The following is a 15,641-nucleotide window of genomic DNA, read 5'->3' as shown; positions in this document are numbered from 1 at the left end:
TAATGATAATCTTCAGCATGCTCTTGTCCTTGGTTTATAGGTTTTTACTTTACATTGTATTATTGATGTCTTATTGATGTATTATTAAATGGGGAGGGTTGCATCAGGAAGGGCATCCAGTGTAAAACTTTGCCAAATCATTCATGCGGACAGCAGTAAATATTTACATACCGTATCAGTCGAGGCCCGGGTTAACAATGACCGTCACCAGTACTGTTAGCCAACAGGGTGCTGGCAGAAATTGGGCTACTGTTGGCCGAAGGAGGAGAAGAGGGGGAAGGCATGGCCAAAGGCAGGAAGATAGGAGAAAGGCTAGGACTGTGGTAGTGAGGGTCGGAACTTTGAATGTTGGCAGTATGACTGGTATAGGGAGAGAGCTAGCCGATATGATGGACAGATAGAAAGTTGGTATATTTTGTGTGCAAGAGACCAGATGGAAGGGGAGTAAGGCTACGTGTATCAGAGGTGGGTTCAAATTGTTTTATCATGGTGTGGATGGGAGGAGAAATGACGTAGGAGTTGTCCTGAAGAAACAGCATGCTAAGAGTGTTTTGGAGGTGAAAAGATTGTCGGATAGAGTGATGTTTATAAAGCTGGAAATTGATGGTGTAATGATGAATGTTGTTAGTGCATATGCTCCACATATTGGGTGTGCGATGAATGAGAAAGAAAAATCTTGGAGTGAGTTGGATGAAGTGGTGATGACTGTACCTAAGGGTGAGAGAGTGGTGATTGGAGCAGATTTCAATGGGCATGTTGGTGAAGGGAACAGAGGGGATGAGGAAGTGATGGGTAGGTATGGTGTTAAGCAAAGAAATGCAGAAGGTCAGATGGTAGTGGATTTTGCGAAAAGGATGGACATGGCTGTGGTGAATACGTATTTTAACAAGAGGGAGGAGCATAGGGTGACATACAAGAGTGGAGGAAGATGCAGACAGGTGGATTATATCTTATGTAGGAGGGCCAGTTTGAAGGAGATTGGAGACTGTAAAGTGGTGACTGGGGAAAGTATAGCTAGGCAGCATAAGATGGTGGTTTGCAGAATGATGTTGGTGATCAAGAAGAAGAGGAGGAGTGTGAGGGCAGCACCAAGGATCAAATGGTGGAAATTGAAAAAGGGTAATTGTGAGGGGGAGTTCAGAGAAGAGTTAAGACAGGCACTGGGTGGCAGTGAAGAGTTACCAAATAGCTGGGTAACTACAGTAGAGCTAGTAAGGGAGACAGCTAGAAAGGTGCTTGGTATGACATCTGGACAGAGGAAGGATGACAAGGAGACATGGTGGTGGAATGGGGAAGTATAGGAGAGTATACAGAGAAAGAGGTTGGCAAAGAAGAAGTGGGATTGTCAGAGAGAGATGAAGAAAGTAGACATGAGTATAAGGAGATGAGGTGCATGGCAAAGAGAGAGGTGGTGAAGGCTAAGGATAAGGCATATGAAGAGTTGTATGAAAGGTTGGACACTAAGGAGGGAGAAAAGGACCTGTACCAATTGGCTAGACAGAGGGACCGAGCTAGGAAAGATGTGCAGCAGGTAAAGGTGATAAAGGATAATGAGGGAAACAAGCGAGGAGAGTGTGTTGAGCAGATGAAAAGAGTACTTTGAGGGGTTGATGAATGAAGAGAATGAGAGGGAGAGAAGGTTGGATGATGTGGGGATAGTGAATCATGAAGTGCAATGGATTAGCAAGGAGGAAGTAAGGATAGCTATGAAGAGGATGAAGACTGGAAAGGCTGTTGGACCAGATGACATACCTAAGGAAGCATGGAAGTGTTTTGGTGAAATGGCAGTGGAGTTTTTAACCAGATTGTTTAATGAAATCTTGGAAAGTGAGAGGATGCCTGAGGAATGGATAAAAAGTGTTTTGGTACCGATTTTTAAGAATAAGGGTAATGTGCAGAGCTGTAGTAACTACAGAGGGGTTAAATTGATCAGTCATAGCTTGAACTTATGGGAAAGAGTAGTGGAAGCTAGGTAAAGAAGGGGTGTGATGATTAATGAGCAGCAGTATGGTTTCATGCTGGGAAAGAGCACTACAGATGCGATGTTTGCTCTGAGAGTGTTGATGGAGAAGTACAGAGAAGGTCAGAAGGAGTTGCATTGTGTTTTTGTAGACTTAGAGAAAGCATATGACAGGGTGCCTAGAGAGGAGTTGTGGTATTGTATGAGGAAGTTGGGAGTGTCAGAGAAGTATGTAAGAGTGGTACAGGATATGTACAAGGGTAGTGTGACAGCGGTGAGATCTGCAGTGGGAGTGATGGATGCATTTAAGGTGGAGGTGGGATTACATCAAGGATCAGCTCTGAGCCCTTTCTTATTTGCAATGGTGATGGACAGGTTGACAGATGAGATCAGACAGGAGTCCCTGTGGACTATGATGTTTGCAGATGACATTGTGATCTGTAGTGAGAGTAGGGAACAGGTGGAGGAGACCCTGAAGAGATGGAGATATGCTCTAGAGAGGAGAGGAATGAAGGTCAGCAGGACTAACACAGAATATATGTGTGTGAATGAGAGGGAGGATAGAGGAATGGTGAGGATGCAAGGAGTAGAGGTTGCAAAGGTGAATGAGTTTAAATACTTGGGATCAATAGTTCAGAGCAATGGTGAGTGTGGAAGAGAGGTGACAAAGAGAGTACAGGCAGGATGGAGTGGGTGGAGAAGAGTGTCAGGGGTGATTTGTGACAGACGAATACCAGTAAGAGTGAAAGAGAAGGTCTACAAGAGGGTAGTGAGACCAGCTATGTTATATGGGTTGAAGACAGTGGCACTGACTAAAAGGCAGGAGTCAGAGCTGGATGTGGCAGAGTTAAAGATGTTAAGATTTGCACTGGGTTTGATGAGGGTTGACAGGATTTGGAATAAGTATATTAGAGGTCAGCCCAGGTTGAAAGGTTTGGAGACAAAGCCAGAGAGGCAAGATTACATTGGTTTGGACATGTGCTAAGGAAGGATGCTGAGTATATTGGGAAAAAGATGCTAAAGATGAAGCTACCAGGTAACAGGAAAAGAGGAAGGCCTAAGATAAGGTTTATGGATGTGGTGAGAGAGGACATGCAGGTGGTTGGTGTGACAAAGCAAGATGCAGAGGACAGGAAGAAATGGAAACAGATGATCCGCGGTGGTGACCCGTAACATGAACAGCTGAAAGAAGATGATGATGATAATGATTGTATTATTGATGTCAATTTAAACAAGTATTGTATGGTTTGGAAGTGTGGTTTTCTAAACGACAACCACTGTCTACTCTGTAATACTCAACTTTTGTTTTACATTACATATTAATGCATGCATACATTTGCTCTACAATAGACAAATGCATACTCAATGTGACACAAGTGTTTGCCACAATAAGCTGTATTTACTGTTAATGCTAAAATAACAGTACTATTTGGAAGCATACATACCACTTGCATTCTTCTCAATCTTTCTTCATAAGTTTGCTCATTCAGTAATCGATCCACAGTACCCAAGGAAAAATAGAATACAACATAATGCCATTAAGAACACCAATCCTGAACAAATGCAGCTGCTACCTCTTACAAGCGGTGACTGTAAGTGCTACTTACACATCTGTTGATCGTCATCAGTCTTACATTCCTAGATCCAATGGTTGAGGGTATCTCTCTTCCTTATCCTGAGGTCTCAGTAGTGATTCCTACACTGATCGCCAGTCCAGGAGATACTGGTAACACTGGACAAATCCTGGGCAAAACTATTCCATGCTTCTGATTTGTAACTGGATCCATCACTGTGCTCTTGCAACAGCTGGGGACCATAATCATTCACTAGGAGTCCAACAAAGGACTCCTACGTACAGTACCTTTGAGACCAAAATCTCAAAACTTCTCTCTGAACACCAGCCATGTCTAATGCAGATGAAACCAATCTGTAATGACTTTTCCTGTCAATTCCAGTTATGAGAAAGCACACTGTTGAATTTTGCAACATTTGAAAATGGTGTGCTTTGTTTACCATCATGCAAACACAGGCAACATGTTTGCATGATGGGAACCAATAAAGAGAAGTTAATTCAGATATTATCACAGAAATACATAAATGACAATATTAGTGTGTCATCCATCATGAAAATAATTATGACATAAGAAATACTAGGTCAACTGCTATACTTGAGGGTGACTATAATGTGAAGTGGGACACCATTGAAAAAAGATAGTTGTGTACTGTATTAGAAACCTAGACCTTATCCATGGTAGTCCTACACTCACATCTGTTGCCAGTAGAAGTATTAAAGAATACATGTGAATGTTTAATTTCATTGCTATCTAATGCAAGGTCACATTAGTAAAATACACATTGCAAACCTTGTATCAGAACCCAGGACAATTTAAACTTCAGGCCAACACTTAACATGTGCAGCTACAGGAGACATTACATGAAAATATAATACATTAATATTTATCCTGAGGTTCTCACTGTTACATGCAGATAAATGGCACCTAGCAGGTTTGTGCTATGCAGACTGACATTAAGAGAATGCATCCCAGGTCTATTTTAGATGTCTGGGTCCCGTCTGTTACCTGGGTGGTCTGCTTCTGCAGTTTGTGCACTGCGTACAAACCAGCTGCACATAGCTGAAGCTGTTTGTGCTACACACATCAATGTGCAAACAGTGGCTCCAAATATTGAGATAAAAATAAGTGATAATAGGCAGAAAATAAAATCAATGTATTGCATGCACAGCAGACTATGTTACTACACAGGAAATATGCCTACATAGGTCTACAATCCATTTCACCATCCAATGCACACACAGAACACAGGATGGGTGCCTTAACCGTATTTCAAACATACACCTTTGTAGCAAGCATCAACAGTCATCCAGCACCATACCTCTTAACCTGTTAGAGCAAGAAATATGGAACAAAGGCAAAATATTGGGTAGGCAAAGGCCTACAAATAGGGAAACTTTTTAAATATTGCTCTTACAAATTTAAAAAGTGGATAGAGTAACATGTTATGCATTAGCAATAATTTTCTAAAGGATATGAAGTCTGAAACTCAAACGTGTGCCATTATTTTCTTACTTCAGTCCTTAGTGATTTGTCAGTCATTTGCCAGAAAAACACATTTTTATAAGAAACAAACCAAAAATATGACTCAAAAATCTGGACATTCTGTGAAAATCTGTATTGTTGAGAGGGATGTCCAGCACACAATCAAACTGAAAATAATGTACAGTTGTAATAAAATATTACATGTTACCTGTACATATAGTGAAACGTTTCAGCTTTAAAATACTGCAGTTATTGATTACATAACCCATTATGTTTGCCTGCAAATATACAGCACTATTTTACACGTCTGTGTTCCTTGGTCATTCATCATTTGTCTGTCCAGTACTCCAGGACATACAGTGTGTACACCATTCTTTATCATTACATTTACAATGTCAAAGGATATTGACTGGAAGTAATACGATAATGCTGCTGCCAACCAAGGAAAGACAGGTTGGATGTTACAAACAAGCACTGACTGTTCTTTTGGGGCTGGGGGAGCAAAGGTATGTGTCTACTATGGCACTAAAGACTGTGTTGGTCTGGTTACTCTGCATGTCTGGCACGCTGCCTGTTGTCTGATTTAGTCATGGTTGAAAACTCTTATCTGTAATGTATCCCTAGTACAAATGTATAGTGATGTCAGAGGATGGTTTTAGACTCCTAGGTGGTAAGTCAGTGTGTTATGGCTTGTGTTATAGTCAGTGCAAGGACATACAGAGTATGCCTAGGTCTGCCTACAACCACACCTACTGCTGGTTCCTCCTCTGTGTCATCATCGACCTGTGGCTGTGTTGATCTTGGCATTGTCAGTAGGATGTGTTCACCATCCCCTTGATGATCCTGCTGCAGCTGTTTCCACTATATTAACTTGGGTAGCATAGCACATACTATGAGCATTGAGGGACATGTCAGTGGATTGTCATGGTGCCCTCATCCAGAGGTATGTAGGCACTGGCATTGTGAGTGCAGTAGTGAAAAAACATGCTCTGTGGCATTACAGGTTAGACTGTGTGTCTCATTAAGGTGTTTCTTGTGTGTGAAAGTGTGTGTGTGTGTGTGTGTGTGTGTGTGTGTGTGTGTGTGTGTGTGTGTGTGTGTGTGTGTGTGTGTGTGTGTGTGTGTGTGTGTGTGTGAGTTTGTGTGTGTGTGCACCTCCAATGATTTTCATGAGCCATTACTCCAGTGCATGCAATGCATCCACACCTAGTTGAGCCTTGGAGATATCCCCCATATCACACATCTGGTGCAGTTGGGAGATGTGGCACCTAACAGCAAGGGTTGACAGCACATATGTTCCAGATGATTCCCATGTCATTACACATGACTTGGCAGTTGTTTGAGGGGTAGACCTTGCGGTTAATGTACACCCTACCCTGTTCTCCAGGTGTTGTTCTCATGTGTACATGACTGCGATGTATGGCACACATTACTGGAGAGCAGTGTGATATATGTTACAGTTGTAGCATACTTGTGATGCTCTCCTCATATGTGCTCTCTGCCATGTTGTAGCATAGCATGCAGGAATGATTGGAAGTTCCTGGCTGCTGATGTCTATGACACACCAAGCATGTCCCCTGGTAGTCTGTTAAAGGTACGTGTGCCTAAGATACTAAGTTCAATGCATACTTTTAATTTCCACTGGGGTGGGTTCCCTGTGCTTGGCTCTGCATCTGACTCAAGGCTACCACAGGTCCCACAGTTCCTCTACTGTGTTGTTGGTCTGCAAAATCTTCACCGTCTCTGTCTCAGTCTATGGCTATTAGCAGCAGCAGCAGCAGCAGCAGCATTGGATTCAGCCTGTAGCACACACAAGTGTATTTAAAAAGTAGCGACTACTAACAATGTCTGTGCTTACGTTGTGTCTTGGCTCCACTATTTTCTCACTCCACATATAAGAAATGGCAGGGAGTCTACATTGATGCTTTATATCTTGTTGAGTAGCTGCACAGGATTGGTTGATCAGCGTGTAATTCAGCTGTGTATGCCACAGTTCGCATTTCTGAAGCACAGACTAGGTCAGATGCAAGCAGTTATTAATGTACACTATTATAAAAAGAAAAATGTGTAGCTGGGAAAACCAATGTGGATAGGAGTTATTTCATAAATCAAACTAAGTTACATATTTCTTTAGGAACAATATATTTCAACAGAGGAGCATTGTACTCCATCATGTGTGCATCCATTTTGTTATGTAAATAATGCATATGTTGGTATGTACTTAGGAATAATGTGAAGTAAATCTGTATGCATTTGTTAGAACTGAACTCATGACATGGCCTTGTTTTCCAGCCATTTGAGAGGTACAGAGGATGTAGGCCGAATGTATAATGCTGTGTGATAACTATGTATGGATAGGTCCTTTGATAACACTTTTAACATTACACTGTTGTTTGATTAGCACAATTCTCCCTTAGCCTGATATTTTGCTTTTTTGTTTTTTTGTTTTTTTTTGGGGGGGGGTAAGTTTCTGCTATGATACAAACTAGAATGGACTGCTGTGTTGGGTGTGTGAGCATAAATGAGTATCTGTTATGGCACAAATAAGTATATGTTCCTTTTGCTACTCTCCTTGTCTTGTACTCCCTTGTTATTTTTTGACCAGTGTTGAATCTTTAAATTGTAATCAAGTAGTTAATACTGAGAGCCTTCCTTTACTGCTTTATCTGTACACAGTTTATTTGTACTTATGTAAGCCTTGTATGTGTTATTATTTTGTCTTTCAGTAAACAATATGCCCGCTCACTGTAAGCCCACATTTTCTGAGGTAGAGAATGATCTCATTATTGAGGCGTTACGCCAACATCGTGTGGTCCTGATGTCCAGAGGGCAGACCAATATGTCAGAACGTGCAGCCCTGTGGGACGAATTGGTCTGAAACCTTAATGCAATTGGGTGACACAATCACAGCTATGAGCAGGGGTGACACAGAGCCATGGACATGATTCGTGTTGCAAGGAGGCATGCAGCTGAAGTGGCACATGATCAAGAGATCACCAGTGGTGGGCCTGCAGCAGAATACCCTCACACTGCCAATGAGGAATTCCTGGCTAACATTACCACACAGGACAGCTCCCAGCAATCAATTAGCCACTACATTACGGACGTGGGTGCCACACCTACATCTCAGGAGGAGCTTCCAGGCATAGTTTGTTAGATCATCAATAAAATACTGTTGCATTCATTCTGTAATAGAGTATATACATTTTATATGTTTGTCAGGTTGTTTTTTTGGTAGGGGTATTTAAGATTGCTGTAGTTTTAAGCTCATTTAGAGGTTGTCAGCCAGATTCTAATTAACAGTGCAGACATAGATGAGTATTATTTATTATGTATTATGTATTCCCCCCTGTTACACTGTTAAATGTGGTGCTGTTGCCATTACCTCTTCCTTTACTCTTTTCAGGACCATCAGGAATTCACAGATATAAGGCTCCTGCAGTTGGTAAGCAGAATACATGTATGTCAATATTGTAGATATATTCCAACATATTTGCTAAAGTATCCTCTCAGGTCTGCTGTATGGATTACTGTACTGTCTGCATACTTGTCAACTGTACAGATATTTATTGAATATCCAGATGTTTGACTCATAACCTCTGTCCCATATTTAAGATCATAGTGATTGACCTGTAAACAATTGACAAGTCATTAATGATTGGGAACATAACATAATGACAGAGATCTCACATTCAGACTGCATACCCTTCAGAAATGTCATGGTGAAGCAATACCTGTTATTCGTTCAACTCCCTATTTTTGGGCCTTTGTTCACCCATTATTCATATCTTTGTCCACTTTTCTTATTCTAAGAAGTTGAGAGGTATTAATGTCTGTAATAGTGACAGCAGTGTAAATTGCTTAACATATATTGCAGCATAGTAGTGCAGGTATTAATGTATTCCTGCTTTCTTTCCTTTTATCACAGGTGAACATGGAAGTGGTTCTGTGTTGGCTACACCACCTGATGTCAGTGTCTCATCAGACTCTGATGATGACAGTGGCTAAAGTGAGGCACAGCCAGGGGATGCAGAGTCTGATTCTGACACCGAGGTTGACATCCAGCCCCCCCCCCCCATTATCACCAGACATAGCCCGTATGCCTATGCATACCCAGTCCTGAGGGAATAGATATTGGACAGTTGAAGGGTGAGGACATTGACCAGGGAAATGTGGGTACTGTGGCTTCAGTGACTGTTGACTCTGTCCATAGCCAAACTGTTGTCAGGGTGTCATGCAGGCAAATTGACAGGGGTGCTCGGAAGAAGCCTGCTGTCCCTCCCGCACCTATTGCAGATGTCTCTTCATGTGTCACTTGAAATATATTTAGGATCATCAAGGAGGTACAGACATGTTCATAAAGAAACTCCAGAAGAATGCTTAGGGTTATAGATGCAGCACAGTGTGACATCCATGACTGTCTCCACTGTGTTGTTGATTCCATGGATTGGTTGAATGACATTTTGGAACAGGATGTGTCTGTGAGGGAGCACAGAGTATCTGTCATGGAATGCACATTGTTTGTGATGGAAAATCTGCTGGGAGGGGAGCATCAGCCTCATGGGAGTAGGTCAGCAAATATATCTGCTGAGAACCAACATGGCCATGCCTGATCATGCAGTACATCCACTGCTCCAGCAGGGAATGTGTTGTCCACACCCAGATGTAGCAGGACATGGGGTTGTGGTCCTAGACATTCCTGTGAATGAAGCATTTCCAGATCCATCACCTTCAGGTAGTAGTGCAGCATCTGACCTTGGGCATGGAGGTGCCAGTACAATTCTTGGCAGAGCCAGTTCTTGTATTTGGGGGCAGAGCTGATGAACTGTCACCTCTACCATGCACAGCTCACAGTGGTCCAACATACAGACCTATAGGGCTAGCACTAAGATTGGCTGTGTTCATGCAGACACTCACATACCAATGTCACATTCAGTGCACCTATAGACACACATGCAACATTTACATGGTTCATCTTGCCTGCTTCCCTTGCTTACTCATACATACACACTCACCAACCTTTTGTGTCAGCCTAGGCCTTCTGCACCCCCACACAACACCATGTGCCAGTAATAATAACTGTGCCACTTCCCTGTTGTCTATCTTTTGGATTCATGGATACTAAAGTGGGTTTACTATTACAATGCAGACGTAGCATTGTACACCTATGAACTATTCGAACTACAGATGTTGGAATAGTTCATATGTGTGCAAGCTACATAATCGAATGTTACATATGTGAATGTACTGTGCATTGTCAAAATGAATGTTTGATTATGTACAGGGATCGCTGCACAGTGTGGTATTTTCAGGGGACTAACCTATGGGGTGCACATTAGGAGGTCCTTCATATGGTGGATCAATACTTGTGTTATTGATAAGTAAGTGGTTAAATTGCTGTTTGTTATGTTACAGAAGTTCCAACAGCTAGGTCTACTCTACTACATTAGCAGCAGCTGATTGCATTTGAAAATAAGTGTATTGACATTTCTGCATGTATAAGGGCAAAGTGTTATAGCCTCTGCACACAATCCAGAGCAGAGTAGGTAATACAAAGACACACTGTTGAAGCCCAAACAGAGTCCAGAAGTACTAATCTTCAAATAGATACTCCTGCTGCACACTCCTGCCACAAGTGTACAGATGGGGTTAATTCAAACACAGATGTATTCTTATCATTCTTCTGAAAGTACCATTTGGGGTCACCTGTGCAGATCATCTGCTTCCATTTTCACCTGTTCTCTGCATCTTGCTCTGTCACATTAACCACCTGCATGTTCTCTGTCTCCACATCTATAAACCTTATCTTAGGCATTCCTCTTTACCTCTTAGCTGGCAGCCCCATCCTTATCATCCTTTTCCCAGTATACTCAGCATCAGTCCTCAGCACATGTCCAAACCAACACAATCCAGACACTCTGGCTTTGTCTCCAAACTGTACAACCTCAGCTGACACTCTAATATATGGTTAATACTCCTGTCCTTCCTCTGCACGCCCAATGAAAACCTTAACATCTAGAACTCTGCCAACACCGTCTGCTATCCATATAGCATAGCTGATCTCACAACCACCTTATAGACCATCCTTTTCACTCTTATTGGTACCCATCTGTCAAAAATCACTCATGACTTTCTTCTCCACTCACTCCACCCTGCATGCACTCTCTTCTACACTTGTCTTCCATAGGTTCATAGGTGTGTACTAGGCTAATGGCCCTGGAGCCTTTACAAGCTTATCCCATAGGATTACCCTGGCATTGTGCCACCCAACCTTAGTTCTGGGTGCCTCTGCTGAGTAGAGCCACTAGAGTGATCCCCACATTGAATTTTCTATTTCCCATCCACTCATCAGGATTTCTCTTTAAAAGGGACAGTGAGGTGTTCTGTTTGACAAGTCTATTCCATAGCATGGGCAGTCGTTGGATTATGAACCTGTCCCTCCAGCTTTTTCTGTTGATTGTGGTAATGAGGTTGAGGTCTCTGGAGCATGTGGTGCAGAGAGATTGGGATTTCTTTAGATAGAGAATTTCTAACAGAGCTGGGTCAGATATGGCTTTGTAAGTCAAGCAGAGATCACCTCTAAGTAGGTGATATGAGACAGAAAATAGTTGGAGTTTTTTGAGTCTGTCCATATAGGACAATTGTTTAAGGCCTAGGATCCTCTTTGTGAGGTACTTTTTTGGCCTCTCCAGTTATTGCAGGTGTCTAGTGAGGTACATGCCAAATGGGGCATTGTACTGGATGAATGGCCTAATGAGGGAAGAGTAGATGGAGACAATGCCCTCTTTCTTCCTGGATGCAAAACCTTTAGTAATGAAATGTGCCACATAGAAAGACTTTCTGACCACAGTGGCAATGTGGTGGTCAAAAGAGAGTTTGCTGTCAACCCGTATTCCCAGATCTCTTATAATGCCTTCTGTGTTCAGTGGACTACCATTGATGTGGTAATTCATGGGAACTGTTTTTTTTTTTCACAAAGGGGATGATGACACTTTTTTTTTTGGCATTGAGCATAAGGCCATAATTCTGACACCAGTTATTGGTCTCAGTGAGGCCTTTCTGTAGGATGCCAACATCACTTGGGGAGTTAATAATAGCTCCCAACTTGCAATTTTCTGCGAACTTTGTCAGCCAGAGTCCGTTTGTGCTGGCCTGGACTTCAGAGAAGTAGATACCAAGCAAGAGAGGACCCAGGACCAAACTCTGTTGGTCTCCACTCATGACTGGTTGGCAATCTGACTTGGAGCCAGCTACTTTCACAGTGTGAGTTCTATCTGTGAGCCAGTTTGCAACCCACCTAGTGATATAGGGGTTGATGCCTAACTCAGTGAGTTTTTCTATGATTCCTGAGTGGGAAATGGTATCAAAGGCCTTGACCAGGATAAGGTAGGCTGTATGAACCACCGTGTTTTCATCCACAGCTCTGGTGACTGACTCAAAGAAGTCAACCAGGTAGAGCAGGCATCATCTACCCTTCACAAAACCAAATTGTGTGGGATCCAGAGTTTGGAGATTCCCTATATCCTTGTTTATTAGGTCCATGATGATGTGTTCCATAGCTTTACATATCAGACTTGTCAGGCTAATGGGGCGATAGTTCCCAGGGTCTGTATTTGCTCCTCCTTTGTGGAGAGGGATAACTGTAGCAGTGCACCATTCGGTAGGGACAAAGCCTGAGGTGAGGCTAGGGTTGCCACCTTCGTTCACGGCTAAAACTGGAGCCAAGCCACGCCCCTCGCGTCACCAGTAACCCCGCCCGCCCCACCCCCTCTCCCGCCAACATACCGCCTATTTTGTGATGTCACGACAGCATCACTCAATGGGAACGCCCTCTTTTTTCGTTCCCGCCGCCTGCTTTTGGCTGATTTGCTATGCTTTTCTGTAAAAAAAGCATAGTAAATCAGCCGATCAACGGGAACGCCCTCTTTTTTCGTTCCCGCCGCCTGCTTTTGGCTGATTTGCTATGCTTTTCTGTAAAAAAAGCATAGTAAATCAGCCGATTTACAAACTCCGATAGTCTGTTTCCTTTTTGAAACAGAATACCGGAGTTTGTACAGTGTTTTCCAGACTACCGGAGAATCAGTTTGATTTCCTGATAGTCCGGAAAAAAAACGGAGGGGTGGCAAGCCTAGGTGAGGCTGTGATTGAACAGGGCACACAGGTGATGTGCCAATTCCCTCTGTAGTTCATGTAGAACACAGCCAGGGATATTGTCAGCTCCCATAGAAGCTGTGTTCTTATCCTTGGACAGTGCTGTTTTAACCTGTGCAGCAGTAATACTGGGTGCCTGGCAATCTACTGGTATTGTGATTGGTCCTTTTGTGGGGGAGAGAGAGATAAAGTTGGCACTGAATCTGTCAGCCAGTATATTGGCAATGTCTGTGGGCTCAGTATAGGAGGTACCATTGTGTTGTAGCTCAGACCAAATCTGGGTATTGCCGTGGATATTCTTTACGTAACTATAGAAGGCCTTGTGGTTGTCTTTACTATCTGCTGCAATTCTGTTTTCAAAGCTAGCTTTGGAGGATTTGATGAGGGATCTCAACTTTTTGCTGAGGATGATAAGGGAGTTTTTCCAGTCTTGGGAATTCACCTTATTCCGCATCAGTTTCCTCCTTCTGTTTAGAGTTTGTTTATGGCAGGGGACCACCAGATTGGCTTCCTTTTTTACAGGAGAGTGTCTTGGTTCTATTGGGTATGGCGAGATCCATGCATTTGTGTACATGTTTGTACAGTGCATTGGTGTATGATTTGGCGGTCATACAACTATTCTCCATTTGCATGTGTGCCGTGAAGCTAGCCACCTCTTTTTTTAGGAGCCCAAGGTTAGCTTTGTAGAAGTTTTTCATGGTGGTTACCTTTGCAGGGGTGGAGGTGGGAGGGATGTGGATTTCCAAGGTGATTAGTTTGTGGTTGGATCTAACCAGTGAGGAATTGAATATTGGTGTAGAGCAACAGTTGCCCATGTTAGTAATGACCAGGTCAAGTATGTTTCTACCCCTTTTGGGGGTAAGAACGAGCTGGTCCAGGGCGTTGGAATTAAGGAGTTCCAGGAAAGGTTGGGCAAGTGCATTGGTACATGAGTATTTTTCCCAGTTAATGGAGGGGTAGTTGAAGTCGCCCAGTATGAGAATGTTAGGTTGGACCCTAATATTCTCTGGGGTGCTTAGGAATGTGGAGTGTGAGTCTTGGAACATAGTTGGGGACCTATAGCAGGCTAGGACCTGAATCGCTGTCTTACCCAATGTTAACTGCACCTGAAGTATCTCTGATGTATTATGTTAGATTACCAGTCTGGAGGTGTGCACATCCTTTATGAATATGGAAACACCACCACCTTTGGAGCTTTGGTCCAAGTTCTGGGGCAGAAAGGTGTGGAATGAGTTATAGCCTGGTAGTGCAGTTGTGCTTTCTGCTGCCTTGAACCAGGTCTCTGTTACAGCACAAATGTTGATGTTCTCCATTTTGAGGAGTGCTTCGAGTGAGTGCATTTTGAGATTTAGACTTCTTGCATTGAGCAGCATGACCCTCAGATTGCATTTGTTTGTAGCTGTTACGGTGGTAATTTGTTCTTTGGAACACCACCTAAAAAAGGCACTATAGGGGTAGCAAGAGCCTTGGCCAGTATCCAGAAGCCCAGGGATGACAGATGCAGGCCATCTCTGGCAAAGCACCAAGGTCTGTCAATCATGTCATCCCAGGCAGACAGATACTGGATCCCCTTAGAATGACACCAGAAACTTAGCCAACAGTTGAAATCAATAATTTTCCACTTGTACTGTGGTATCATTCTGGGTGATGGCAGGATGCTGCTCAGGGCTAGGATCATACCTGCCTGGGCTACATAATCTGAGAGCTCCTCCATGTCTCTTTTCATGTAGTCCAGGGATGTATGTCTCAGGTCATTCACACCCACATGTACAATGACAGAGTCATATTTGTACCTGTTGTTGAGAGACCTGAGTGCATGTGTTATGTGGTGGATCCTAACACCTGACAGGCAAATGACTGTTACTTTCTCCTTATTCAACCTAGTGAGTGGGCTATCAGTGTGCCTCACTATTGAGTCGCCTATGACTAGTGTGTTGGGCATGCTATTTTGCCTTAGGGGCTTTGGTTGAGTGGCTCACTGCTTAGGAGAGTTATGTGTCTCATGATTAGCATTGTGTTGTGGTGGTCGAGTGCATTTCTGCTTTGGAGGTCTCTGCTGTTTGTGTAGACTTTTATTGAGAGCCTTCATGAAGGTGGGTGTGTGGTTTGTGTTTTTATGTGAAGGCAGTGCTGGTGCATGTTCTGGAGGGCTATGTGCTCCATGTGGTGTGGTGCAAGTGTTGACCTTCTCCTCTTGACCAGCTATTCTGGTCTTGGCTGGAGAGTGTGTGGCTTACAATTTGGATATATAAATGCATCTCTTACAAGACTGAGTGTTAGGACATAAGAGGAGAGGGTTGTCAGTGTACATGAGGCAGTTGCTACATTGCCTCAGAATGCCCAAGTTCAATAGGTTAATAGGAGAAAACACAGGGAACTGACCTTTAGACATGCCTGGAGGGGTGGGCATTAATAATAAGTACTGGAGCTGTTTTCTTGTAGAACGTTTAGTGCTGGTAGCACTTTTGTGTGTT

The sequence above is a fragment of the Protopterus annectens genome, chromosome 6.part0 (genome assembly GCF_019279795.1).
Source record: "Protopterus annectens isolate FY-2018-M chromosome 6.part0, PAN1.0, whole genome shotgun sequence".
NCBI classification, from domain to species: domain Eukaryota; kingdom Metazoa; phylum Chordata; order Ceratodontiformes; family Protopteridae; genus Protopterus; species Protopterus annectens.
This window is presented reverse-complemented; position numbering follows the sequence as displayed.